The sequence below is a fragment of the Halichoerus grypus genome, chromosome 13 (assembly GCF_964656455.1).
Source record: "Halichoerus grypus chromosome 13, mHalGry1.hap1.1, whole genome shotgun sequence".
NCBI lineage: Eukaryota > Metazoa > Chordata > Mammalia > Carnivora > Phocidae > Halichoerus > Halichoerus grypus.
The window spans coordinates 89,957,164-89,984,077 of NC_135724.1; positions in this window are offsets into that span (position 1 = coordinate 89,957,164).

The window sequence follows — 26,914 nt, forward strand, 5'->3', positions numbered from 1 at the left end:
AAGGGTACAGGAAAATGGGCCCCTTAGAGACACACAATGGGAGTAAAATTTGAGATATTTCTAGAAGATCATTTGGTAAAATAGCAAACCTTGAAACATTCCTACTATCTGACACCACTTCTAGACACGTGTCATAAGGAATGTCCATACCTGTGTCCATACGTGTGCACAAAGCATTAAGAATGCTTAATGCAGTTTTGTTCCTAAGAATGTTCCAAAACGAGGGAAATCACCTAAAATGTACAACAGTAGGTGATTGGCTGTTTATGTTGGTACACTTTCATGATGAACTGATACTATACAATCGTTAAAAGTTATGTTGTCAAGGGGCACCTGGGTGGCTTAGTCGGTTAAGTGTCTGCCTTCGGCTCAGGTCATGATCCCAGGGTTCTGGGATCAAGTCCTGCATCGGGCTCCCTGCTTAGTGGGGCCTGCTTCTCCCTTTCCCTCTGCTTGCTGCTCTCCCTGCTTGTGCACGCTCTCTCTCAAATAAATAAATACAATGTTTAAAAAAAAGTTATGATGGGGCACTTGGGTGGCTCAGTCGGTTAAGCGTCTGCCTTTGGCTCAGGTCATGATCCCAGGGTCCTGGGATCAAGCCCCGCATCGAGCTCCCTGCTCAGTGGGGAGTCTACTTCTCTCTCTTCCTCTGTTGCTCCCCCTGCCTGTGCTCTCTGGCTCTCTCTGTCAAATAAATAAATAAAATCTTAAAAAAAAAGTTATGCTGTCAAATAATAAAGGAAAATGTCCCCAGTACTGTAAGAAAGATGTTGTATTATATGCACAATTTGAATCTATCAAAAATGTATGTCCGTGGAAACTAGTATTATAAAGGAACTTCCACTTTAATTAATAATTTCAAAATAAATAAATGCTAGAGGGTCCATTCCCAACATGCATCCTAATGGTGAATTAACAAAGACAAGACTATTCTGCTGGTACACAGGCATAAAGGCATTGTTTTTTAAAGGCGGGCTAGAAAGGGCTTTCAAAAACAAGAATGAAATTTGTGTTTACTGAAAAGAAAAATATTTCTTCATTTACTCATTATAGGTAACATTAAAGGGGAAAGAAATCTGAGGAAGTAAAGTCTCTTTTGAGATTTGCCTCCGAATAAAAAGTCTGTAAATGGGAAAAAGAAAATGGCGTGATCCACATCAACATCTGAACTGCAAATATCTATGGAAAATCATTTGGGTGACTTACTTTCTTCTCTGTGCTCTTCTGTATTTTTAAGTGTACAATTTCCATATATCACTTTCATAATCAGAGAAAAACCAACAGCAATTTTTTTCTGTTTTTCAAGGATGCAATAATCTATAAAACAATAAATCCAAACTTTTTGAACAAATATATGAAATCTTTTAACTTAAACAAATGTTTTCCTTCAAAGTAGTGACCTTGAATTTTTTCACGCTTGTTCTAGCAATGGTGCTGCTATTAATATTATCTTTATAAATTCCTTTTCAGGGCAGCCTGTAAATTACATGTGAAAAATCAATCTTATTGAGCCACCTGCTTTAATAATGACATCATTAACAAGATAAATTACCGTACTTATGCATTATGCTGAGCTCTGAATTACATTAGGCTGTTTACAAAAACCGTAATGTAATTTTACAAAAAATTACATTAGGCTGTTTACAACCTTCCTAAAGGTTGAAGATTTGTTGGATCTGCATATTTTTGACAGGAGTAGAGGACAGGTTTTGAACGTGATTCCAAAAAAATGGGGGGGGGGTGCACCAAACATTTGTTTCTTCTCTTACCCCTTAACCTCTTTACTGTCTGTGGAGAACATAACCTCGTAAGAAAATGTCAAAATATCCGCAAGCCCCCTTTTCCAGGAGTAGCATGTTTTTTCATTAAGTCTTCCCTGCGAACTTGAAATCTTTTGTCACAGGTCAAAAGTTCCAGGGAAACTTCTCGGTCTGCATTAAACTTCAGAGTCTGCCACATGAAACCCAAATGAACTGCGTAGGTGTGACTCGAGCAAGAGACCTCAGCCAGAGGGGTTTGACACGAAGAAATGGAGATCCCTTCCCATACCCACGCACACGCAGGCACAGACAACACACACAAACACGCACATGCACGCACACACATACACAGTGGGATGCCGGGGGCAGGCTGGGAATATTAGCTCTAAGGGGTCTCCAGGCTGCTCCCATCAGTGGATTGGAGGAAATGGATTTCCCATCTTGAGGTCCTTGGTTTGGGGTCCAGTAAATCATTTACTTTCTGTCCCAAAGGAATGTTTATCAGCAAATTTTGACCTGTCCAAGTGATAAAACATTCAGATCGTCCCTTAGTGCCAAAAACTTACACCACTCCGGGGTTTACAAAATATGCGAACGTTTGTACACATATGTATTTTGTTTCTGTTTAACAAATGGAATTTCTGTGGGTAATTTTTATATAAAAACTTGAACACTCAAAAGGTCTAATTCTTGCTTGTATGGTGTAAGTTTGGCAAGTCTGTAAGTTGTATGTAGTTAATTTACTGTTTATTTCCTTTACTTATACATGAGTTTGCAGGTCCATAAACCAATTGCTTTTATTAATTTGTCCCTACATTGCTACTAGTTTTTATTCTATTCACTTTATACTATTGTTACTTAGTTGATACTTTAGGAATCTTTATTTCATTCCTAACTATAGTTTTTTAACAAGAAATAGTCTTTATCTTGATGAAAATTTTGCTTTATACACTGTATTATTAGATATTAATCCCTTTCCTTTTATATGAATTTGATTGAAAATAACTTGCCATTATTTTTAGCCTTTCTGTACATATTTGCTTTTAGTATCTCTTGTGAATGACCACTTTGAGACACTGCCTTTTAACAGGTGAATCTCAACTATTTACATTTATTGTTATGATGGTTTTGCTTTTCTTGTTGGTTACTTGATTTTGTTTTCTGTCAGCTAGGCTTCTTTGATCTTGCATACCAGGAATAATTTTAATTTGGGATTGTCCTGTTTTCAGTCATATAATAGTATGTTTAAATGGCAAATATCTGCATTTTCATGTCACCCATGAGAAGTGGACTTGTTTTCAGGATTTGGTGTTTTTGAGTTTGCTAAGTTAGTTTATTTTTTTTTTTTAAGAATTTTCCCTTTCTTTTTTTTTTTTTTTTTTAAAGATTTTATTTATTTATTTGACAGAGAGAGACACAGCGAGAGAGGGAACACACGCAGGGGGAATAGAAGAGGGAGAAGCAGGCTTCCCGCAGAGCAGGGAACCCGATGCGGGGCTCGATCCCAGGACCCTGGGATCATGACCTGAGCCGAAGGCAGATGCTTAACGACTGAGCCACCCAGGCGCCCCGAGTTTGCTAAGTTAGTTTAAAAACCCAACCATCCACCCCTCGGCTTCCCACATTTTCTTGCTATTCTCTCCCTCCTCCCCTCTCCTCTTCTCCTTGAAGGTTGAAGCCTTAAAAAGAAAAGAAAAGAAAAGAAAAAACAAAAGCAAAACAATAAATGCTTTTCTTGTAGTTTTAGGAGGGAGCAAAGTTAGATGCATAGGTTCCATCAAACATGTTAACCCCAAAAGCTCTCCCCTGCAGTTTGCGTTGTTGGTTTTGTCTAAAATATTCTGGTCTTCATTCATGCTTTTCCCAACTGGCAAGAGTTTTAAAGATTCTTTTCCCGTTTCTTCTGTCCTTGAAGTTCTTGACAATGCGTCTTCCCCAGATGTCTGGGGAGATGGTGCGTAGGTGGTAAATCTTGTGAAGGTCTGCCAGGGTCAGAATAGCTTTCTGATGCCAGCACAGTTGAGTGACGTCAACGCGGACCATTTTGTCAGCGATCATCACTTGCTTTAGTGCTTCTGAAGACTGACTTGTAGTTTGATCATTACAGCAGGAGAGTCCTCAGAAATATCCACCATTAGGCATCTTTTCAACTTGGGAAGTTGAGGATTTTCATCTCCTCTTTCAGTGTTCTGTTACTTTTCTTCCTCAGTATTTGCCCATGCTTTTATCGTCTTCTGTCCTGTTGATTCTCTGCATCTTTGGTCCCATGGGTTGACTGTTTTCTGCAATGATGTGAATTTCTTTATTTTGGGAATTCTACCCCAGTCTGCTATGTGTCCCACTGTGATCGTGGCCCTGTTAACTGCAGTGGGGACAACTGTGCTCTAGGGTCAGATTAGGTAAGATAGGTAAAGCATTTAGAGCAATACCTGGCCCTTAGCCTGAGATTTAGCAGGACTTTAGCAGAGAGAGGAATACACGCAGGATAATCCTGGATATGAGAGAGTAGCAAGCAGCTTGGAACAGGATTGATATCTCTCTCTTCCCCCATTCCCCTTCCTGCCCCAAGCTGTGTCAGAGAGACCATCCCCAGAGCTGAGGTTGATATCCTTATCCCATCATAACTTGATTCCGGCTTTTCCAACACGAGTCCCATGTCACCAATGGAGTTGACAACACCTATGATAGAGGTTAATGTTCTCGTGGTGCTGCTGTCATAGGTAGGATGGTTCTGGCAAAGCGCATCAGTGTGATGTTGCTGCTTATGTGCCGTAGACCAGGGGGGTAAGCCAGGGCTCCCAGAATTCCTGGCCAGGTGGAAGAACTTGGTTTGGGGAGGGGGGGCGTCTATTTGCATATGATTTGCATACATGTAAACTCTGCTCGTGAGGGCAGGACCAGCAAGTGTCTTTCTCGCCCAGTGGTGCTGCACCTACGTGCCCGGGACTCCTTAAATGTCTCTGGAGAAAAGAGAGGGAAGGACTTTTCATTTCTCTATTTGTCTTGACTTCCTCAAAACACTTTCATAATCAGAGAAAAACCAACAGCAATTTTTTTGAGATATTTTTATTACCTCATTTGATTCTTATAAGAGGAAGGGGACAGGATGATGTGGCACCAGCCTTATTTTATGGGTAAGGAAACCAAGGTAGAATCACTTGGTGATTTATCCCACCCGAGAAGTGAATGACCAATGCCAAAACCCGTGGCGAGACTTGTCCCGTTATTACGCACTGAAAACGGGAGCTTCATCGACCTGACAACCTGTCATGTTTTCCCAATGCCCTTCACCCGAGTGTTCTCAGCAGGCGCTTCCTAATGCCCTTCACCCTCGTATTCTCAGCAGGCGCTTCCTAATGCCCTTCACCCTTGTATTCTCAGCAGGCGCTTCCTAATGCCCTTCACCCGCATGTTCTCAGCAGGTGCTTCCTAATGCCCTTCACCCTCGTATTCTCAGCAGGCGCTTCCTAATGCCCTTCACCCGCATGTTCTCAGCAGGCGCTTCCTAATGCCCTTCACCCGCATGTTCTCAGCAGGCGCTTCCTAATGCCCTTCACCCACGTGTTCTCAGCAGGCGCTCACACCGAGACTGCAGAGTAGAAGGGGCAGGTATGGTCACCCTGTTTTGTCTCAGAGGGAACTCCGGGCTGCCGTGTTGACAGGTACCCTGGGATAAGGTTTTAGCCGGGCCCAGAACCCTTGGCTGCCCCACCACGTGTAGCAGAAGGTTGCGCAGCTCATTGTCTTGGTGCCAAAACAAAGAACTGAGGACTTTCTCCACCGGGGCTGCTGGAGGAACAACATTGGCTCCATTCTCGGGGCTCTGAGCCTGCACTCTTCCGTGGCAGGAGGGTGAGGAGGGCTTTGCCTTCAGCCAAAACCAGCACCATTTTCTTCCCTTGGCTTACCCAGCTCATGTCAGACAATGTTGGTTTCATCCCTTTCCTGCCTCTATGGCATCGATTCTCAAAGTGTGGTTCAGGGAACCCCCGAGGAACCCCTTTCTGAGGTCTATGACATCAGTGCTATTTTTATCATAGAACGAAGGGAATTGCCTATTTTGCTTTCATTCTCTTGTGAGCGTACAGTGTAGTTTCCCAGAGGGTATGTGACACATGCACAATTATTTAGAAAGGCCGTTGCTGTTCTGCTTCCTCCTTCCAATGAGCTATCATTGTGTGGCAGAGTTCTCTTCACATTCTTTTTTTTTTTTTAAGATTTTATTTTATTTATTTGAGAGAGAGAGAGAACCAGGAGGGGGTGAGGGGCAGAGGGAAAGGGAGAAGCAAACCCCCTCTGAGCAGGGAGCCTGATGCCGGACTCGATCCCAGGACCCTAGGATCCTGACCTGAGCCGAAGGCAGATGCTTAACAGACTGAGCCACCCAGGCAGCCTCTTCACATTCTTTAAACAAAACGACATATCGCAACAGATTGGATGCAGGAGCAGACATAAGAACCCAGCTGTTTTGGGATGAACAAAATTTGGATTTTCTTTGGATTAGAAGTGTTGAAGAAAACATTGCCACTCTTCTTGCTAAATTTTTTTTCTTGAGGAAACCTACTTGTTCTGAAAAAAGTGTATTTTGTATATCAACACATAATAGCTATGCTATTGTTATTTTTTAAGTGAACGAATACCTAGATCTTCTTTAAATCTATCAGTTTTAATTTCTAATAAATACGTATCAACAGGTACAGCCGCACATAGAAAACAGAGCTCTTAGGAATCCTCAGCAAGTTTTAAGAATGGTAAGAGCACCATGTACTACTTTTTTTAAGGCTCCATAACCAACTGCCACAAACTTGGAGGCTTGAAACAACAAAAATTTATTCTCATACAGTTTTGAAAGTCAGAAGTCCAAAATCAGTATCACTGGGCCAAAATCAAGGTCAGAGCCACACGACTTCGGAAGGCTCTAGAGAATCTCTCAGTTTCTGGTGGCTCCTGGCATTCCTTGGCTCATGCTACATCCTCAACATCCTTCTGTTCCCTGTCTTGAATCTCCCCAGGACTTTCTCTTATAAGGACGCTTGTCGTTGGATTTAGGGTCCACCTGGATAATCCAGCGTGATCTCATCTCAAGATCCTTAACTTAATCACATCTGCAAAGACCTTTTTTCCAAATCAGGTCATGATCACAGGCTCCAGAGGGGTGGATGTTGACATATCTTTTGAGGGGCCTCATTCCACCCACAACGCCCTGCGACCAACCAGTCTGGGAACAACAGCACTCTGGTTGTCTTCAGCCTCTCCCACTCCCCAGTTTGTTTTTTTTTAAGACAGGAATAAAGATATCACATCCCTCATGGGATGAATAAGCAAGAATTCAACCCCATACCCCTGCTAAATAGGTATCCTTTGCCATCTACTATGACTTTGGCTTTCTTGGGATTTTTCTGAAAATATTTTTTCTTCTCCTGTCATTTTTCTTTCTTTCTTTCTTTCTTTCTTTCTTTCTTTCTTTCTTTCTTTCTTTCTTTCTTTCTTTCTATTTATTTATTTTTTTGAGAGACAGATAAAGAGAGAGAGCAAGCTTGAGGTAGGGGAGGGGCAGAGGAAGAGGGAGACAAGCAGTCTCCCCACAGAGCAGGGAGCTCGACACAGGGCTCAATCCCAGGACCCTGAGATCATGACCTGAGCCAAAACCAAGAGTCGGATGCTTAACTGACTGAGCCACCCAGGCGCCCCACTTCTCCTGTCATTTCTAAACCTGTAGTGATTGGAGAGGTGGGAAGAGAAATGCCCTGTCTGTCTCACCCTCAGGAGCCTGCTTGGGCCACACTGCCTATAGGCAATATCTGACCTTCTCTTATTGAAGAAAACAAAAATTATGATCCAGAAGTTTCTCTGGATATTATACTCTGCCCAAATGCAGTTAGAGAAGCTTAAATGAAAGAGGTCAGAAACATATGGAATAAATTCTTTTTAAAATAAACAAGGGTTTTAGGAATTGTGGATTGGAAAGAGACTTCAGGGCAATGAGTTTTAGGCTTTTGCTAGGACCCAAAATGTCAATCAGGATTAGAACTAAAAGTCAGCTGACTTGCTCACTGTTCCACCAGGGAGTGGTTAGTAGCTCAAATTCCGGCACCAGCCTTCTTGGGTTCAAGTTCCAGTCCTGTCCTTTGCGAGCTGTGTGAGCTTGGGAGTTATCACCGAACCTCCCTGGCTATCAGTTTCCTCATTTACAACGTGGGGAAATGACTTTGACCTACCTGGTACCAGTCAGGATATGTGAGGTGAGGTTGCAGGAATGGATGACCCTAAGACTCTCTGTTGCTTAGAGCAAAGAATTACTTGTCACACTTGCTCCAGGTCCTTTGAGGGAGGCGGGGAGAGAATTCTGTCCTCTTCATTCTCCCTACGGGACCAGGCTCTAGAACTTCGATGGGTTGGGAACATGACCAGCCTCCTGAAAGAGGAGCAAGATTGACAAAGCATGGACTGTCTCTTGAGGGTTTCACGTGGAAATGAAACACCCCTGAGGCTCACCTTTCATTGTCTGAAATGTGTCCCGCGGCCACACCCAAGTTCAACAGGGTGGGCGTGTGGGGCAGGCAGCAGGGGAATTGGGGGCTTAGCATATGTTAGGGGACAGCGATACCCTCTTCCACTGAGCTTACAAGCTGTTGTAGGGATCACATGTGCTCCCAGTGCATGCAGAGGACTCACTCAGGACAGTGCTTGGCACATAATTAGTGCTCCCTAAATATTGTTACATTCGGATCATCACTGACACCTGTCCTGTTTCCCGCCATCCCCCCACGCAGTGCCCTAGCTGAGGGCTCTGTGTGTTTCCTTATTTCCCCCGTGGTAAGATAAAAGAGGAGAAGGGGGAGTAAAGATCCATTTGCTGAGTGGGTAGCTTCTTGCCTTTACGGCAGTAGAAGGGAACTCTTAGAAGTTCTGCTACTTTTGCTGTTGTTTCTAAATAATTAAGGGGCCTCCTGAATGAAGGCAAGGGGTGGGTATTTATCTCCCTTTCCACGTTATACATTCCTTTAAAAGGTAGAGTCTCCTTCAATTCATCTAGCACAGTGTCAGGCATACGGCAGGTGCTTGATCGGGGTTTGTGGGATGAATGAATGAGTGAGTGAGTGAATGAATGAATCCTAGGAGTGTGCAGTTAAATTCGGAACAATTGGCTCTCTTGGAAAAAAAAAAAAAAGCCTTGGTTTGTAGTATTAACCAATTTCCGTGGTGTGGCTACTCTGACCGTGACCAATCTTAAGCTATCAGTGAGATGTCACTGAACGTGGTGCTGTAAGAGGTACAGGACCACCTCGTGGGAGCCATTCGTGGTGGCGTAAGCCCGCCGCTGAGTCCCCTCCATGATATTCTTGCTGTCCGTCAAGGAAGAGCTCACTTCATCCAAAAGCAATCCATTCCATTTTTGAACTGTTCTCTTTAGGACCAAACTCTTACATAAATATCACTGACTGATGTCTTCCCTGGAAAAGGATTCCTCCCCACTTAGCACAGAAGAGCAGAATTAAGGAAGGTGTAGATTGTTTTGCTGTGTGACCTCAGACAAGTCCTTTACCCTCTCTGGGCTCCAAGGCATGAGGATGATGAAAACGTGGAAGGTTCAACTTGACCCAGAGGATAAATGGCAGCGCCCTGCCTGGTCTGCAAGAGATGCTGGCAGTTTGGTTCCGGACACATGCCCAGCCTGGCCTAAGGATTACCGCCGTCATCACAGACCTGAATCGACAAACGTGCTTAGAAATCCTTCTACAAAAATTCCAAAACCGCCCAGCCCAGGGACTGAGCAGCAGGGAACCAAGAAAAACAAAAGAGAAAAACAATAATTGCCTTATTCTGGAAAGTTCAAATGTGGGCCAGAGCCTGTTCGTACGATTTTAGGGCAATGAAAGCAATGGAAAATTTCGCTTGCTCACGTCCTTTCGTGAAAGCCCTCCTGGCGCCATTGTTGGCTCCAGGGGGGGCCCCGTCGTGCTGCAGAATGAATGTGAAAATCACACGCAGCCCTCACCGGCTTCCTAATCTCCAGATATTACCGATGACAGATGATGGTTGGATTTCGTCCATGGTCTCTGCAGGGGCCAGACAGCCATGCTGGCTCTCCAGTCTGTCAGATGCTAGTGGAATTCAGTGGCGGGGAGGTCTTGGCACCCTCCCTGGCTTGTGAAGGGGACCTGGTTCTCCCAGGGGAGTCTGTCCGTAACCTTGGGAATGAGTGCCAGGCTCCCCTGGAGACGGCTGAGTTTCCTGGTCCCCAGAGAGTGAATGGACTAGCAGGAGTTGGTTGCCTTAGTGACTTCCGTTCAGGGGGGTCTACTACTAAGTTTCCTTCCTCTTGACCCTCTCAGCTGTTGGCCCAGAAGTCAGTCCTGGGGAATGATCTGCCCTCCAGGTTCATGCCTACTCCTTGGTTCATGCCCACCCCTGCTGCTGTCAGGAATCATCTGGGACTCTGCCCTCCCCCTCACATGTGGTAAACCTCCAAAACCGTCTCTCACATCTCACTCCATCTCTCCTGCTACTATGCTATCAGAGTAGCAGGTGGGCTCCTATCCCATTGTGAAAACCTAACATGGAAATCAGGATTTTTACCCACCTATGTCCACACAGGTAAAGCTATGATTTTTCACAAAAAAGCAGCTTTGGATGAACTGGCAAGTGCCAGATTTAGACCCTCCACATCAAGCCCATGATGGGATTTGGACATGAACTTGCAAATTATTCTTCTCTTCCCAGGAGACCCTTCTATAGCAATTAGAAGCTTCTGCTTTTCGCCCTCTCCTAAAGGTGTCCCCTTCATCCTCTCTCCAGCCATTAGAGTGACCTTCAAAAGACATAAATTGGAACAGAAAGGAGGCCAGAGTGGCCAGGTGTCCCCAGGGGTGGGTGGGGGACACAGTCACCCCAGATGATAACCACTGCTTATGAAATGTGGTCTCGCCCCACTTTTGCTTCCTTGTTCCTTTCTCCATAGTGCTCACTGTGACCAGTAATCCCCTTGTTGCATTCTTGGTCTTCTGTTCATCACTGTGGAGGTTTTAAGACATGGCTGCATATTCTGACACCCTCTTCCTCTTCCCTTTCCCACCCTTCAGCTCCTTCTCCCCTCTCCCCTGCCTTTCCCTCACTCCGTTAATGCAGAGACAAGCGATGGGATAGAGTCGGCTGACCAGAACCGAGGCTCAGTCCTTCCTGCAACTTCCCAACCCCCATCTCGGGCTCTGTGCATGGATTGGATTAGCAGGTCTCAAGGCTTCCAGAATTAACAAACTGACAATACTTTGCTCCATCCCGGGCTTCTCAAACTTGAGCGTGCCTCAGAATCTCCTGGAGGGCCTGTTGAAACACAAATTTCTGGGCCACTCCTGAATTTCTGATTCAGCAGGTCTGGGGTTGGGCCAGAGAAGCTGCATTTCTATCAGCTGCTAGACCCATGGGGATGGTGCTGCGAGACTGGGGACCACACTCTAAGAACCACTGGTCTGTTTTAACTCATAAACACTGCCGATTTGCATTCTGGACTCTTCCTCAACCTTGCCTGTTTATTCTGGGGGTGGGGAGTGGATTGCATTTTTGGGAGAAAAGGAGTATAAGAGGATTGCTGGTGCTAATTCCTACCCCAGCAGTGAGAATCAAGATGTTGCAAGATAGGGGCAGCTGGGATGGGGGGTCCATGTCCCTGGCATGCCGGAGGAAAGCCAGCCATGGCCCCACCTCCCCCTGCCGTGGCCTCTCCTTGCGGGGGCTCATTAGCGGGCACAGTGATGAGTCTCGCCCGGCCCCAGCTCCGGGAAACATCCCAGCAAAACAACACGAACGTGGGAGCCTTTAATAGGCCCGGTTCATTATGCTGCCATTTGAAGGGACATAATTGTCCTTGCAAAGAAAAATTATAGGTTACCAGACTGTCAGAGGGAGCTCGGGTGAGCTGTCGGCCTGTGCAGGAGCTACTTTTTAATTGAAAATGGTTTCTGTTCTGCTTTGCTGGGCCCACCGTTGTCTTTTAGAAGGGTCGGGTCACTCTGCTCAGACACAGACACCACCCAGGGAGGCGGCCTTAGGAATAAAGTGGGCCTGTGTCAGCCCACAGACAGCAGCAAATGTCAGGGCATGGGAGAATAATGAGCTATTCCAGGAGATATATTTGTTTTCATTTCTAACCCCAAAGCTAATTCTAAGAAATGAAATTTGTGTTTGTTTTTCTTTAGGTATGTTTGAATTTACAAGTCTTAAGTGTTGGGGAACTAGGTCAGGCAGACGTTGCCTACGCTTACACGTCAGATGAATAAAGCTTTTATTTACATCCCTCCCGACTTCTCTCCAAAAAAGAAGGAGAGAGCTTACAACAACAAAAAATCATTAAAAAATAAAAAAGGTTAATATAACAGATACAGCAAGTTAGGTCCAGTGAAAGAGGGAGCAGCTATGCCAACTACAAGGATTAACAGTTTCTATGATGAAGCATAGGATTCAGCCCTGAGCTTCCTGGCAGCCAGGTCAAAAAGGGAAACACAGGAAATCTCTTCTCTCTTGCTATAGAAAGCAATTCTTTAGTTTACTTCTGATACCAAGTACTAAAATAAATTTATTATGTCTGGCTTTATATGAGGGATATCGAGTTACAGTGCTCTTGACAACCATTTTAGAGCAAATGCAAATATAGAGTTCCCATGATGGCTTCTTGAAATAATCTTGGATGAAAGTCAATCCAATAAAAGTAGTTCTTCACTTGGGTGAAGATTCCTTGAAACCTCATTTGATCTGAAGACAGATCCTTTTTGAGGAGTAGAGGAATAATAATACTCCAGCAAATTCTACTCCTTCAGCCCTTCAGCTTAGGGATAACTTCCCTACGTCTGCCCTTACCACCTAATAAATATGGCCCCTCTCACCTTCAAGTCACTCTCTGTCGTATTACTCTGGTTCATTTTGTTTTCATAGCAGTTGTTATTCTTAAATTATCTTTTTTACTTGTTTGTTATCCCCTGCCCCCATCATGAGACCAGGAATCATGTCTCTTACTCCTGAATCCCCAGTGCCTTAAACAGTGCCAGGGAGTGAGAACATACCTAAAAATTATGGGTTGAATGAGTGAATAAATCAACATACAATACATATTTGGCAGTCACTAAATGGCAAGAATATGAGCCCTGGTCAGTGCTGTCATGTACAGTTGTAGGTGTTGTACACTGCACAATTGCAAGAGGTGCTATTACTTATGTATGGCACTCCCCTCCCCAAGACATACACTGCACACCCTACATGGCTACGTGCAGCAACCATGGGGTATGGGTCCTCCTAGATATAGGAACTGGAAAACCCTAATTACCAAGAAAGAAGTTACAAAGACTCCAGATACAGGACCTGAGGAGTTTCCCTCCAGAGTATACCCACTAGCAAGACTCAGTTACTCTCCTTATTTCAGCTCTTCTCTTGTGTCATCTTGCATATCCTCTCTCTGTCATTCAGAAGCCCTTGACTTCTGTTCAGATTATCTTGGTCATAGGTTTGTCTTAGGTTGGTCATAGCTCACCTGTGCCCCTCCTGCTCATGTCTCCTCTTAGCCCCATGCCTTTCTGTTCCTATCAGCAATTACCTTGTCCCCTCCACATCCCGAGTTGAAATTCTCCAGAAAGAAAATCCTATTGGTCTCACTTGTCCTGTTTGGGCAGAACCTTCATGCTAAGCTTCCCCATCAGTTGCTGGCCAGCCAATGGCTTGGCCACTGACGTCGAGTTGCCATGTCTTCCTATCAGCTGTGCTAATGAGGCAAAAGGTCTATGGTACAGATCGGAGCTCTGCCCCCGGGAAATGTCTGTTGGTGGGGCAGCCTCTCCCCTCCTTGAATCATGGGGCACACCGTTGACTTGGCCAGCCCCAACCATTGACTTGGCCAGTACCCATCTCTCTAAGGAGAGCCAGGAAAAGGCCATGTCATGATGGAGAACACATCGGTTTGTCTGAAAAATCAACTGGACAAGGGGCAGGGCTGCTATCCCATTGTGGAAACTGTGCCAGGAAATCAGACTTCTTACCCACTTCAGACACAGGCAGAGCTGTGAATTTTCACGCAAAATAAATAAATAAATAAATAAAAGCAGCTTTGGATGCTAGACCTAGACCCCGAGCATCAGGGCCAAAAATCAGAAGGAGGTTTTTGAAATGAACTTGTAATTTATTCTCCTCCGCCCAGAAGACCCCAACAAACAGAAGCATCCTTTTTTCCTACTCTTGGTAGCAAGAAAGCTACTTGCTCCTTCTGAGCCTCAACTGTCCCATTTCTCAGATGGGCACAGGCACCAAGGGACTCTCCTAAGAAAGCTCTGAGACTTGGAGTCCACAGCCCTCCCCTGGGCCCCCAGGCCTCATGGCCAATTCAGAGTAAGGACTTTTTCTCAGATTCCCCTTTTGAAGCCTGAGAAAAGGGAAGTCCAGAGAGATTATATGACTTGACCAGAGTCACCCAGCATCCGAGTGGAGGCCCGGGCCTCTCTCGTCTTTCACCTTCTCACGATGTCCTTCTCATGATGCCATCCATACTGCCTTTCTCGGGTATGCTTTCCTGAGCTCCACCTGTAACTTCCCAGAGGTGTGACTGACGGTGCTCATTCTGCATCCCTATGATGCCTGGCATTGCCTTCCAAATGGTGATGATCAAGTTTGGTTGACACAAAACCTATCAGACTATTGCCTTCTTAAAGCATTTCAGAGATAGCATGTCACTACCTCAGGGCCTTTGCACTTGCTGTGCCTTCGCCTGGAACCCTCATCCCCCAGAGAGTCTCATGGCTTGCTCTCTGACTTTATTTTCCTGCCCAAATGTCATCTCCTTAAAGGGTCTTTCTTCACCCTCCTCATTTTCATGAGTACCCATCGTGCTGTCTCCCGTCACCATATTTAACTTTGCCTGTCAGCAGCCGCCCCTACCTGGTGTTATTTCTTTCTTTGTTCATTATGTCTCCTGTCCACTGGAATGTCAGCTCTGTGAGGGCAGCAGAGACATTGTTTTATTCTTTCCTGTGTTCCCAGCAACTTGAACGATTCCTGGCATGGGACAGAAGTTAATAAATAGTTACTGAACAAATAAGTGCCTAATCAAAATTTATTTCCTCGTTGGTGCTTTCTGCTGCTGTAAAGAGAAGGATTTCGTGCAATGACAAGGCTCTGTAGGGTGACTAACTTGGCCCAGTCTGCTGGGACTTTCCTGGGCTTAGCACCAAAGTCCGGCGTGTCCAGCACTGGACAGCCAGGGCGGTCTGGCTACCTGGGAGCTGTGATGTCATCCACCCTGTCATGCGTGAGGTTAATAATAGCAGCTGACCCTTACAGTGCCCTTGCTGAGGTCCAGATCTTGCTCTGAACACTTTGTCATAATCATTCCGCTGAATCCCGCGGCAGTCCCATTTGGCAGATGTGGAAACTGAGGCACAAAGTTAGGTAGCGGGGAGAGGCTTTGAAACCCACGTGTTTCACCCCCAAAGTTCAAGCTGTGAGCCCTACAGCTAGCCTGCCTCTTGAGCAGGCGTGGAAAGCTTTTCCAGCACCCACGGTGCTCAGATCCCAGCTCCCTGCCCCTGCCAGACAGAGAGAGGACCCCCCCCCAAATGAGCCAACCAAAGAAGGGCATCCCGGCAGCTCGGTCCCCAAGTCCATGCAGCTGCCAGGACACCTGCTGCCTGTGAGCTCATGACTGTTCCACTTTCATCACCCTGGCACCAAATGCAGTCGGTAGAAAATATACATCTATATAAATAAATAACTAAATAATGTGGGCAGAGTAAGGGTACACGGCCCAGGCCATAAATAACCCTGCCACACGGGGTACTTGGTGAGCCGACGAGAGCTCTCCTTTGAAAGATCAAACACTGGCCGTAAATGCCAGGGAGGGAGTTTATGAGCTGAGAATGAGCCTGTCCTCCCCTGGCCTGGGACGGCTCCCATGCTCCCCTGGGGATGGGAAGGCGGCAGGGTGCCTGCCAGGAGCACGCCGGACCCACCAGGGTGCGCCTCCCCAGGGAGACAGCAGCTGCCACGGAGGGGAGCCCGGGGATGGGACAGAGCCAGAGAGAGGGCCTCCTTGTGTGTTCACCAGAGTCACATCTTATCAATCGTACTCCTTTTTATACTCGTCAAGGCCGGAACCTGCTCAGAAAATCAAGGAGAACTACCAACAAACAAACACACAAGACAAACTTCCCTCCGCGCCTTCCTAAGCCCCCCGCACATAGTAGCCTTGCCCTCCCCCCAAATCCCCAATGTTTTCGTTATGGACACTTCACATGCCGTCCAGTGCACACCCACTAGAGTGGCTGAAACGAAAAGGACCGGCCCACACCAAGTGTTGGTGAGGATGCGGAGCAACAGGAACCCTCATTCGGTGCAGGTGGAAATGCAACACACTACGGCCACTTTGGAAAACACTTTGGCAGTTTCTTAAAATGATCAGCATACACCTACCCTGGGACCCAGCCATTCTGGAAATGTGCACAGATGTTTACCAAAAATCATGTACTAGAATGTGCATAGCAGGGCGCTTTGAAACAGCCCAAAGCTTGGGAATCATCCAAAGATCCATCAACAGGTGGACAGGACAAATGTGGTGTCTTCCCATGGTGCAATGCGATAGAGAAGGGGAATCGACCCACATCTGCTGCACACAAGACCGTGAATCATGAACATGAGGTTGAGCAAGACAGGGAAGCACGCATCCCGTGTGATTCCACGAACGCCGAGTTTGGACACCAGCAGCTATCCCTGCGGGGTTAGGAGTCAGGACGGTGGTGACACGGGTGCACATAGGAACTGGGGCGGGGCCCCGGGAGGGCTTGTGGGGACCCGGGAAGGTGCTGGTCTTTCATCTGCGTGCTGGTTCCTGGGGTGTGTTTGCTTCATGGAAATTTAGTGAGCGGTCTATGCCAGAGTCATATACTTTCTTGTAAACACTATGCTTCAGTACAAAGTTTTTTAAAAGGAGAGCGTGTAAGAAGAGAAACAGAGCGTCATGGGTGGCCCGGTGCTGCCCTGTGGCTTGGTTGGGGCGATGTCCCTTCCTTTTTTTTTTCTTTTTTTTTAAAGATTTTATTTATTTACTGGACAGAGAGTGAGTGCACAAGCAGGGGGAGGGGCAGAGGGAGAGGAAGAAGCAGATTCCCCGCCAAGCAGGGAGCCCAGATGCAGGGCTCCATCCCAGGAGCCTGAGATCACGACCTGAGCCGAAGGCAGATGCTTAATTGACTGAGCCACCCAGGCGCCCAGGCGATGTCCTTTCTGCCCACTTTCCATTACAGATAGGATAGCAGCTCACCTGTTTTTCCCTTGGGCCTAAGGGGAAGAGGTTCTTTATTTCCATGTGAAATCTACCATCAAGTCCATCAAAAGCTGGCAAGCCTGAAGGACAAGAGAGAAGCTTGTGTTCCTACTGTGGCTCGGATGTCCCAGCACCGGACAAGGGTGATTGTTTGACTGCCTGGAGCGAGCCTGCTTGCCCTGACAGTGGCCTCCTAGCCCCGGTCATGTCCTAGCCGGAAGGCACAGGACGCTCCCCCTGCCCCCGGGCCAGGACTGGCCAGCCTCAAAGTCAAGGACAAAGACATTTTTAGAAGAGTGACTGAGAAATATTTTGGCAGCTTCTCGGGGTCTGCTCAGGCCTGTAACTTACCTCAGGGTCTAACTGGAAGGTATTTGCAGCCCATAAAATTGACATGAGGCATCTTATTACCAATGTTATTCTTGGACCGAAATTCCACTTCGGAGACACTGGAAACCAGGTATAGAATCCCCAGGTTCACATGTCTTCCTCCAGCTAGTGTGGGGAGCATGTCGCAGGGGTGTTACCTGGATGACGAGTGAGGTAGGGATCCTCAGGGGGCATATAAATTAGCTCAAGAAGATGCTTTGTGGTGGTTGTCATGTTTTAGGTGTGGGGGAGCTACCTGGGTTCCTCAGCCTTGATTTGAGCTCAGATCTGAAGCTTGAATACAAGTTTTCAGGCAAGGGAGGAAAGAAAGGGCATCCCTGTGGAGAGAATGGCACGTGCAAAGGTCCCGCGGCAGGCACAAGCAGAAAAGAAGGCCAGGGTGGCCAAGGCACAGAGAGTAGCAGGAGTGAAGAAAGGTGGGCCGTGGCCAGACCCCATAGGGCCTTGCAGCACATCAAAGAGTTTTGCTTTATCCTAAAGCCAACGGGAAATTACTGAAAGATGCAAAGGGAAGGCAAAGCTGAGGTTGAGTCTGTGCTGACACGATCAGATCTGCCTGATCTGATCTGGAGGCAAGTGAGGTGCACGAGACATGGTCTCTCAAGAGGTTTGCCATCCAGGTGAATGAAGAAAAGACAGCAAACCAGGTGAGGGGGGCCGTGACAAGTCAAATGAATAATCCAGAACAGCACCGTGCACTAGAAATAAAATGTGAGCCACAATGCAAAATGTGCACATCTTACATTTTCAAGTAGCTGCATTAAAAAAAAAGTAAAAAGAAACAGGTGAAATTAATTCTAATAAATATTTTATTGAACCCGATTTATTTAACACGTTTTTGTTTCCACATGTAATCGACACACAACAAGATTAATGTTTCACAGTTTTCTCACGTTACGTCTTTGGAATCCAGTGTATTTCACATTCACAGCTTATCTCCGTTTGGACAGGCCGCATCGCGAATGAGTATGTTTCAAAAAGAATGTCTGAAGGAACAACCGAGCTGCAGAAGCACACATACCCACCACCCGTACACCTGCACCTGCTGCTTTCCAGCTCAGACACTTGCCACCCCGCCCTGAGGACTTTCTCTGCTCACAGGAGCCGCCTTCGACCCTGAGGTGCAGGGACGCCCGGCCCCCAGCGGACCACTCTGAGATGCATCCTCCACCAGGGGAGCGGAGCCCCAGATGCCCATTTAGCCCCCTCCCAAGCTCCCCCTTCACTGCCCTCCCTCTGGCTCCCCTTCCCTGCCCCTCGCTGGCCTTCCTGGGATCACCTCCCACACACACTCTTTGTACCAAATCCTCTCAGGATCTGCCCTTAAGGGGACCCAACTTAGAAAATACCCATGATACCATATCACATATATAAGGTCTTAAACCACATGAAGCAGTAGAGTAAGTCCAGCTTGGGGGGTATGGGCACAGGGAGCGAAGGGGGAAGACATGTCTGGGAATAAACACCAGATTCAGGGTGGGGGGCACCAGAGTGGGGGTGGGATGTCCTCTGAGGAGGGTACCCAGAGGGTCTCAAAAGATTTGAAAGGTTTTCTCTCTTAAACACGGGTGGGGGGTGCAGAGGGGTCCGCCTGTGCACTTCCTGAATGTCTGAAAGACTTCCTCATCGTTGGGAAGGAAAGCACAACATAGGTGTGTTTGCAGCCAGGCAGTTGAAGGGAGTGGGACGTGTCAGCGAAGAAATGCTGGGAGAGAAAATAAAGCTGAGCCCGGGCTCTTGCCGAGGCCGCGGGGAGACACCAAACGCCTTCTCGCAGGGGCAGGCTCGGGGACGCTGCTCTCTGCGTGCACTCCATGGACCCAAGGCAGCCAGGAGGGCCGAGGCAGGGAGACCACCGTCCCCGCCGGGGCACGACGGCAAGGGTGGGGACAGAGTCCAAACAGCAAAAAGCATGTGAAAGCATTTCAAAGGCAGAATCCATCCGCCCTCTTAGCTAATTGCAAGTGGGAGCCAGCAGCAGGCGAGGAGTCAGTTGGGGGCTTTGTCTGGGTGGCAGGTGAAGGAGGGGGCCTTGGGCAGGAGTCTGGACACCCAGGGGCTTTGTTTATTTGAATCTGTCGGTTTGCATAGGCCAACACATCATTTGTACTTATTTGGGAGACGGGCTGAGCCTGGAAGCTTTGTGACCTCAGCACGCTGGCTTTCCAGGTAACAACAGGGCTCTGTGTCCTCTCCGAGCTCTGAGCCCCATTCAGTCCCGCCAGCCCCTGCCTACACCGTGCATGTGACCGCCGCCTCCGGGGCCATGGGGGCGCCTGGGGGAGGAAAGGAGACAGGTCCACGGTGGCAGGTTCCTAACCCTTCTCCAAGCCAGGCTGTTCTGGGGCCCAGGCATTCACGGGAGATCATAGGGCGCCTGAATCCCCTCCCTGGGGGATTGCATTAATGACCTCAACTCTTCATCTCTCTTTGTAGCCGTATGCTGTGCTATATAACTTATTTTTCTAGCTCAACTGGGCTTCATTGAAGAATACAGTTCAATGGGGAACCTGGGTGGCTCAGTCGGTTAAGCATCAGCCTCTTGATCTCAGCTCGGGTCTTGGTCTCAGGGTTGTGAGTTCAAGCCCAGCGTGGAGCTCACTTAAAAAAAAAAAAAATACAGTTCAATGGGTTTTGGTAATTGTGTACCGAATTGGTGTCATGTCCGCAGCACCACAAACATGATCTAGAGCATTCCAGTCACCCCCGACAAGTGCTTTCCTGCCCTTTCGAAGTCTAACCTCACCTCCAAACCCCACCCCAGGCAACCACTGATGTTTTTGCTTCTTCTATTATTTTATATAAATGAGTGTGTACAGTATGTAGCCTTTTTTATGGATTTAAAAAACTATTCTATTTTCCCCAGGTTTTTAAGGTATGATTGACAAATACTCATTGTACATAGTTAAAGTGCGCAAGGTGAGGCTTTATAGACCCACACATTTTGAAATGATTGCCACGATCAAGCCAATTCATCTGACCATCATGTCTCTGCATTACCTGTTTTTGTGCGTGGTGAGGACACTTGAGATCTGCCCTCTTAGTGAATTTCAAGCACATAAAGTCCTGTTAACCACAGTCACCATACTGTGCTTAGACCCCTGGAACTGATTTATCTTGTAACTGAAAGTTCATACCCTTTGACCACTGTACCCCCATGTCCTGCACCCCCCAGCCCCCGGTGGCCACCATTGTACTCTGTTACCATGAGTTTGACATTTTTAGATTCCATATATAAGTGAAATCATGCAGTACAGTAGACCGCTGAGCAACACGGGTCTGAACTGTGCCAATCCACTTCTACATGGAATTTTTTCCATAAATACAGTACAGCATTGTAAATGTAGTTCCTCTTCCTAATGATTTTTTAAAAAGATTTTATTTATTTGAGAGAGAGAGAGAGTGCAAGCGGGAGGAGGGGCAGAGGGAGAGAGAGAAGCAGACCCCCCCCACCTCAGTGGGGAGCTTGATGCAGGTCTCAATCCCAGGACTCTGCGATCATGACCTGAGCCGAAGGCAGACGCTTAACGACTGAGCCACCCAGGCGCCCCATGATTTTCTTTTTTTTTTTTTAAGATCTTATTTATTTATTTGAGAGAGAGAGAGAGAGCATAAACAGGGGGAGGGGCAGAAGGAGAGGGAGAAGCAGACTCCCCACTGAGCAGGGACCCCCCCCCCCCACCGCCCTGATGCTGGGCTCAATCCCAAGACCCAGAGATCATGACCTGAGCTGAAGGCAGACACTTAACCGACTGAGCTACCCAGGTGAGCCTCTTATGATTTTCTTAATAACATTTTATGTTCTCTGGCTTACTTTAAGAATAGAGCATATGATACATACAACATACAAAATATGTAATCATCGACTATTTATGTTATCCATAAGGCTTTTGGTCAACAGTAGGCTATTGGTAGTTAAATTCTGGGGAGTCAAAAGTTATACGCAGATTTTTGACTGTGTGGGGGTCAGCGCCCCAACCCCCGGTTGTTCAAGGATCAGCTGTATTTGTCTTTCTGTGTCTAGTTTGTTTCACTTAACATAATGGCTTCTAGGCTTATCCTCGTTGTCGTAAATGGCAGGATTCCCCTCTTTCTTGTGCCTGAGTAATTTTCCGTTGTAAATATATATCACATCTTTATCCATTCATCTGTCAAGGGACATTGAGGTTGTTTCCATGTCTTGGCTATTATGAATAATGCTGCGGTGAATGTGAGAGTAGATACCTCTTTAAGATGACGATTTCATTTCCTTCGATATATACCCAGAAATGTGATTGCTGGATCATAGCATAACTCTATTTTTAGTTTTTTGAGGACCCCCCATACTGTCTTCCACAGTGGCTGCACCAGTCTGCATTCCCACCAACAGTGCATGGGGGTTCCTTCTCCACACCCTCGCCAACACCTGTTGTTTCTTATCTTTTTGGGAATAGCCATCCTGACAAATATGAGGTGATACCTCTTTGTGGTTTTGATTTTCATTTCCCTGATGATGAGCGATGTTGAGCATCTTTTCATGTGCCTGTTGGCCATCTGTAGGTCTTCTTTGGAAAAACATTTATTTAGGGTTTCTGCCCATTTTTAAAGCAGGTTGTTACTATTTTTTGATATTGAGCTGTATGAGTTCTTTATATATTTTGAATACCAGCCCCCTGTTGGAGAGTCTGCAAATAGTTTCTCTCATCATGTAAGTTGACTTTTCATTGTGTTGTTTACTTTGTGATGTAGAAATGTTTGGGTTCATGGATCAGAAGAATTAATATTGTGAATATGTCCATACTAGCAGAACGATCTACAGATTCGATGCAACCCTTATCAAAATTCTAACTGCATTTTCACAGAAATAGGAAAAAAATTCTAAAATTCATACGGAACCCCAAAGACTCTGATTAGCCAAAGCAGTCTTGAGAAAGAAGAACAAAACTGTGGGCATCACATTTTCTGATATCAAATTATATTATAAAGATATAGTAATCAAAACAGTATGCACTGACCTAAAAACAGACTCACAGATTAATAGAACAGAGTAGGGAGCCCAGAAATAAACCCACGCAAATATGGTCAGTTAATCTTTGACGAGGGTGCTGGGAACACACAGAGAAAGACTGTCTCTTTAATAAACGGTGTCAGGAAGACTGGATATCCATATACAAAAAATAAAATTGGATCCTTACCTTGCACCATATACAAAAATCAACTCAAGCAGGATTAAAGACTTAAACATAAGATGTTTTCACATCTTAAACCCCCCAAGACAAGAATTTGAGTGCAAGGAGCATTTTGGGAGGTGACAGCAGGAAGCAGCCACAGAGAAGGGGAGCCCTAGAAGATGGGGGTGGGAGTGTGCCTTAGAGCCGCCACTCCCCCGGCCCCCCACCCAGGGCTGCTCCTGTGGGCAGTGGGTCAGGGGCATGGGCTCCCTGGCACTTCCAGCCCGGAGTGCTGAGGGCATGAGTATAAGCAGCCATATCACCTCCTCCCCTTTCGGTCCCCTTCTGTCCCTCTTGGATGAGGGGGAAGCACAAGGATCCTAAGTAGGCAGGAACCTGCTTGAGTCTCAGAGCTCCCGAGGCCCGGTCACCACCGCACTTTGGAGCCCTCTGATGAACCCCACGAGGTTCTGCGGGAGCCTCTCAGGCTTGAGGCAGGGAGCATTCCAGGCCTGGTCTGCACAGGTCTCCGGGGCTCTACCTCCGCCCCACCTGTCTATGCAGCGTGCTCGTGCTCAGCGCCCGAGTCTCCCCTGAATCCACTTCTCTGTGACTGTGGCTGATAATTCTTCAGATCCGATGGAGCTTAGGAGTACCAGGGCTGCCTGCAGAAACCCTGGGCCCTTCTGCTCTGGGATCAGCTGGGTCCCCGGGACGCTGCAGGCTTTACAACCTCTGCTGCTTGTTTACCACCTGCCACGCGAAGTCCCTGCTGACCTGGGGTTCACGGGCACAGTGCTGCCAGAGAGGGCGGGGCTGGCTGAGTCCGGCTGGGCCTTGCACACTCATCCCCGTGCTGCTAGGGTGGCACATCCTGGGGCGTCCTCAGATCAGGGCTCCCCAGCAGGAGGGGTTGTCTTCTCTCCTCCTGACCAGGGAGGGCAGAGCCTATGCCCCCTGGGCGTGTGGCCCGTTCTGGGGGATCCCTCCCTGCCTCTCAGAAGGCATTCCCCCTGGCTGCCTCACACGTTTGGGATGCTGCCTTCTGAAAAGGCAACGTCCTCATTGTCAGAGTTTAGCCTCTCCGATAAGCAACAGCAGGGTGTCTCAGAAATAGTCACTGTCGGGGAGCAGCAAGACGATTTCCTGTGGAAAACTAAATCGGCTTAAATGGGCCAAAGTCACAGGGCGAAAAAGCTATCTCCTTCCTGCTTGCTTTCACCCAGCTGATTCTTACAAGGAGAAAGACTCAGCCTGGCGCTAATGAGTCTCTAATGCCTCTCCAGGATTTCTCCTAATTTTCCTTTTTTTCTTTTAACAACAAAGGTTAGGCCTCAGGCTGCAAATCTTGCCCAGTTCATCCTTCTAGTGAGAATTTAACAAACCTTGTTTTGTTTTCATCAAATTTACTTTTCCAGTTGTTTTTGCATGGTGTGGGCTCCTGGTTTTGCATTTAGGGGACAGATACAAAATTTTCTTTTAAATTAATTTATTGTAGTTCTTTTTTTTTCCTTACACTGAGTCCTTAATATATTTTGTAAATAATAGTGTGGGTTGGGATTGGCAAAATATGGCCCTGGATCAAATCCAGCCTGCAGCCTGTTTTTGTCGATGAAGTTTTATTGGTATTTAGCCACGCCCATCATGTACATATTCTATTACTCTGACTGCTTAAAGCCTACACAGCAGAATGGAGTAGCTGCCACAGAGACCATCTGGCCCATGAAGCTTGAAATACGGACTGTCTGGCCCTTTACAGAAGAAATCTACTGATCTCTGGTATAGCTGGAACACCCATATAGCAAAAAAATATATATCACCTGATAAGCAAATGATTGACATTTGGAAAATATTGAAGATACTAAACATGAATTCCATTGGCAGGGTCTTCAGTAATCATAGAAACTTATCAATCTTCCAGTTGTGTGTCTAGCTGTTGACTTTATCACCCTGAGATACTGCTGTGATGACCTCATGAGCTGGAATTTGGCATTCCAGGGGGGTTGCGGTTGGATGAATTGGTGAGGTACTGGGGACAAAGGTGTAAGTGTCCAATTTCTCTCTTTTCCTGCCTGATCAGACTTGAATTTTCTTTTCTATCTTAGGGCTCCAGACCCATGCCTTGTTTCTCATTTAGTTCTCTGGTAGATTTGAGTGATCTTCTCCTTCCAACTAATTATTTAATTATAGTATCTGCCACCAATTCACTAAGCACTTATTGAGCTGAAAGCTGAATTAGAGATACAAAAATGAGAGACACCACCTGTCCTCATGGGCAACTCATATTTTATGGAGCTTACCACCACCACTACATTGACTGCCACCACTTCTGTCCCCATGAACACTGCTGTCATTACCACCACCACCACCATCACTAGCACCATCAGCATCATCATCAGCACCATCACCATCATCACCACTATCATCACCATCACCACCATCATCACCATCACCACAACCATCACTATCATCACCATCACTATTAGCACCATCACCATCAGCACCATCACCATCATCACCACCATTACCACCATCAACACCAGCACTATCACCAGCACCATCAGCACCATCACCATCATCACCACCATCATCACTATTATCACCACCATCATCACCATCATCACCACCATTACCATCGTCACCATCAACACCAGCACCATCACCAGCACCATCACCATCATCACCAGCACCATCAGCACCACCATCAGCACCATCATCACCATCATCACCAGCACCATCAGCACCATCACCATCATCACCATCATCACCATTAGCACCATCACCATCATCACCCCCACCATCACCATCATCACCAGCACCATCACCATCATCACCACCATCAACACCAGCACCATCACCAGCACCATCAGCACCATCACCATCATCATCACCATCAGCACCATCACCATCACCATCATCACCAGCACCATCACCATCATCACCACCATCAACACCAGCACCATCACCAGCACCATCAGCACCATCACCATCATCATCACCATCAGCACCATCACCATCACCATCATCACCAGCACCATCACCATCATCACCACCATCATCACTATTATCACCACCATCATCACCACCAGCACCACCAGCACCATCACCAGCACCATCAGCACCATCACCATCACCATCATCATCAGCACCATCACCATCATCACCACCATCACCACCATCAGCACCATCACCATCATCATCACCATCAGCACCATCACCATCACCATCATCATCAGCACCATCACCATCATCACCATCATCACTATTATCACCACCATCATCACCACCATTACCATCGTCACCATCAACACCAGCACCATCACCAGCACCATCACCATCATCACCAGCACCATCATCACCACCATCAGCACCATCATCACCATCACCTCCACCCCCACCACTATCACACAAATGAGACAACTTTAAATTGCCCCCATGCTTGAAACACCCTAAGAGTGCCACAAGTGGTCTTAGAGATAAAGTTCCTGAAGAACGTTAGGGAACCCCCATCTTGCTATAGCACCAGTACCCTTATGCAATGTCCACCAGGCTAGAAACAGATAGATCAGGGTTGTCCCCTGCCAGGAAGATCAATCTTTAATGGCTTTGCTCAAATTTCCCCAGGAAAGTGTTTGTGGCTGAGGAAGTTGTATATTAAATTTGAGTGGTTCATAAATATATTTTCTAAAACTCTGTTTCCTCTTTTATTTATTTGCTTACTCTAACTTAGTTACTTAGAGAAGACCCAAAATTCAGTGAGAGAGTCTTCGTCAGCCACCAGGAATAGAAAATGGGTGAGTTGTACTCAGAAAAGCACGACCAAGGCTTGGAGGGCTCTCATCGCCGAGATGCCAAGACAAACACGCTCGTAGCCATCACCGTGGAAGTGGTGGCTTTGTGGTTCAATGCCAAAGGGGGAATAGGAAAAAAACCAAGAGGGCAGCGTAGAGAATCATTTCCCTCATCAACGTCCAGGCAGAACATGCCCGCGGCATTGGGCAAAGGACCTACAAACTGCATTACTGCGCTTTGAATAGTTTCCACAAGAATGGGGGTTGACAGAGATCTACAAAAACAATGCCTCCATCTCAGAAGCAGAAGCCCTTGGCTTAAGCCAACCATATTGGCAAAGACATATCTGGGTGAAGGGTATAAAGCAAGGAAAGAAGAATCACAAACTAAGGCTGAGTGCTTGGGGGCAAGGAGGCAGAAGCTGGAGCAGGATCAAACATTGGATGTTGACGGGAGATGTCATAGTTACTGTCCAATATTGTAGCCTATGAACCGTGTGGCTTACTAGCACTTGAAATGTGGGTGGT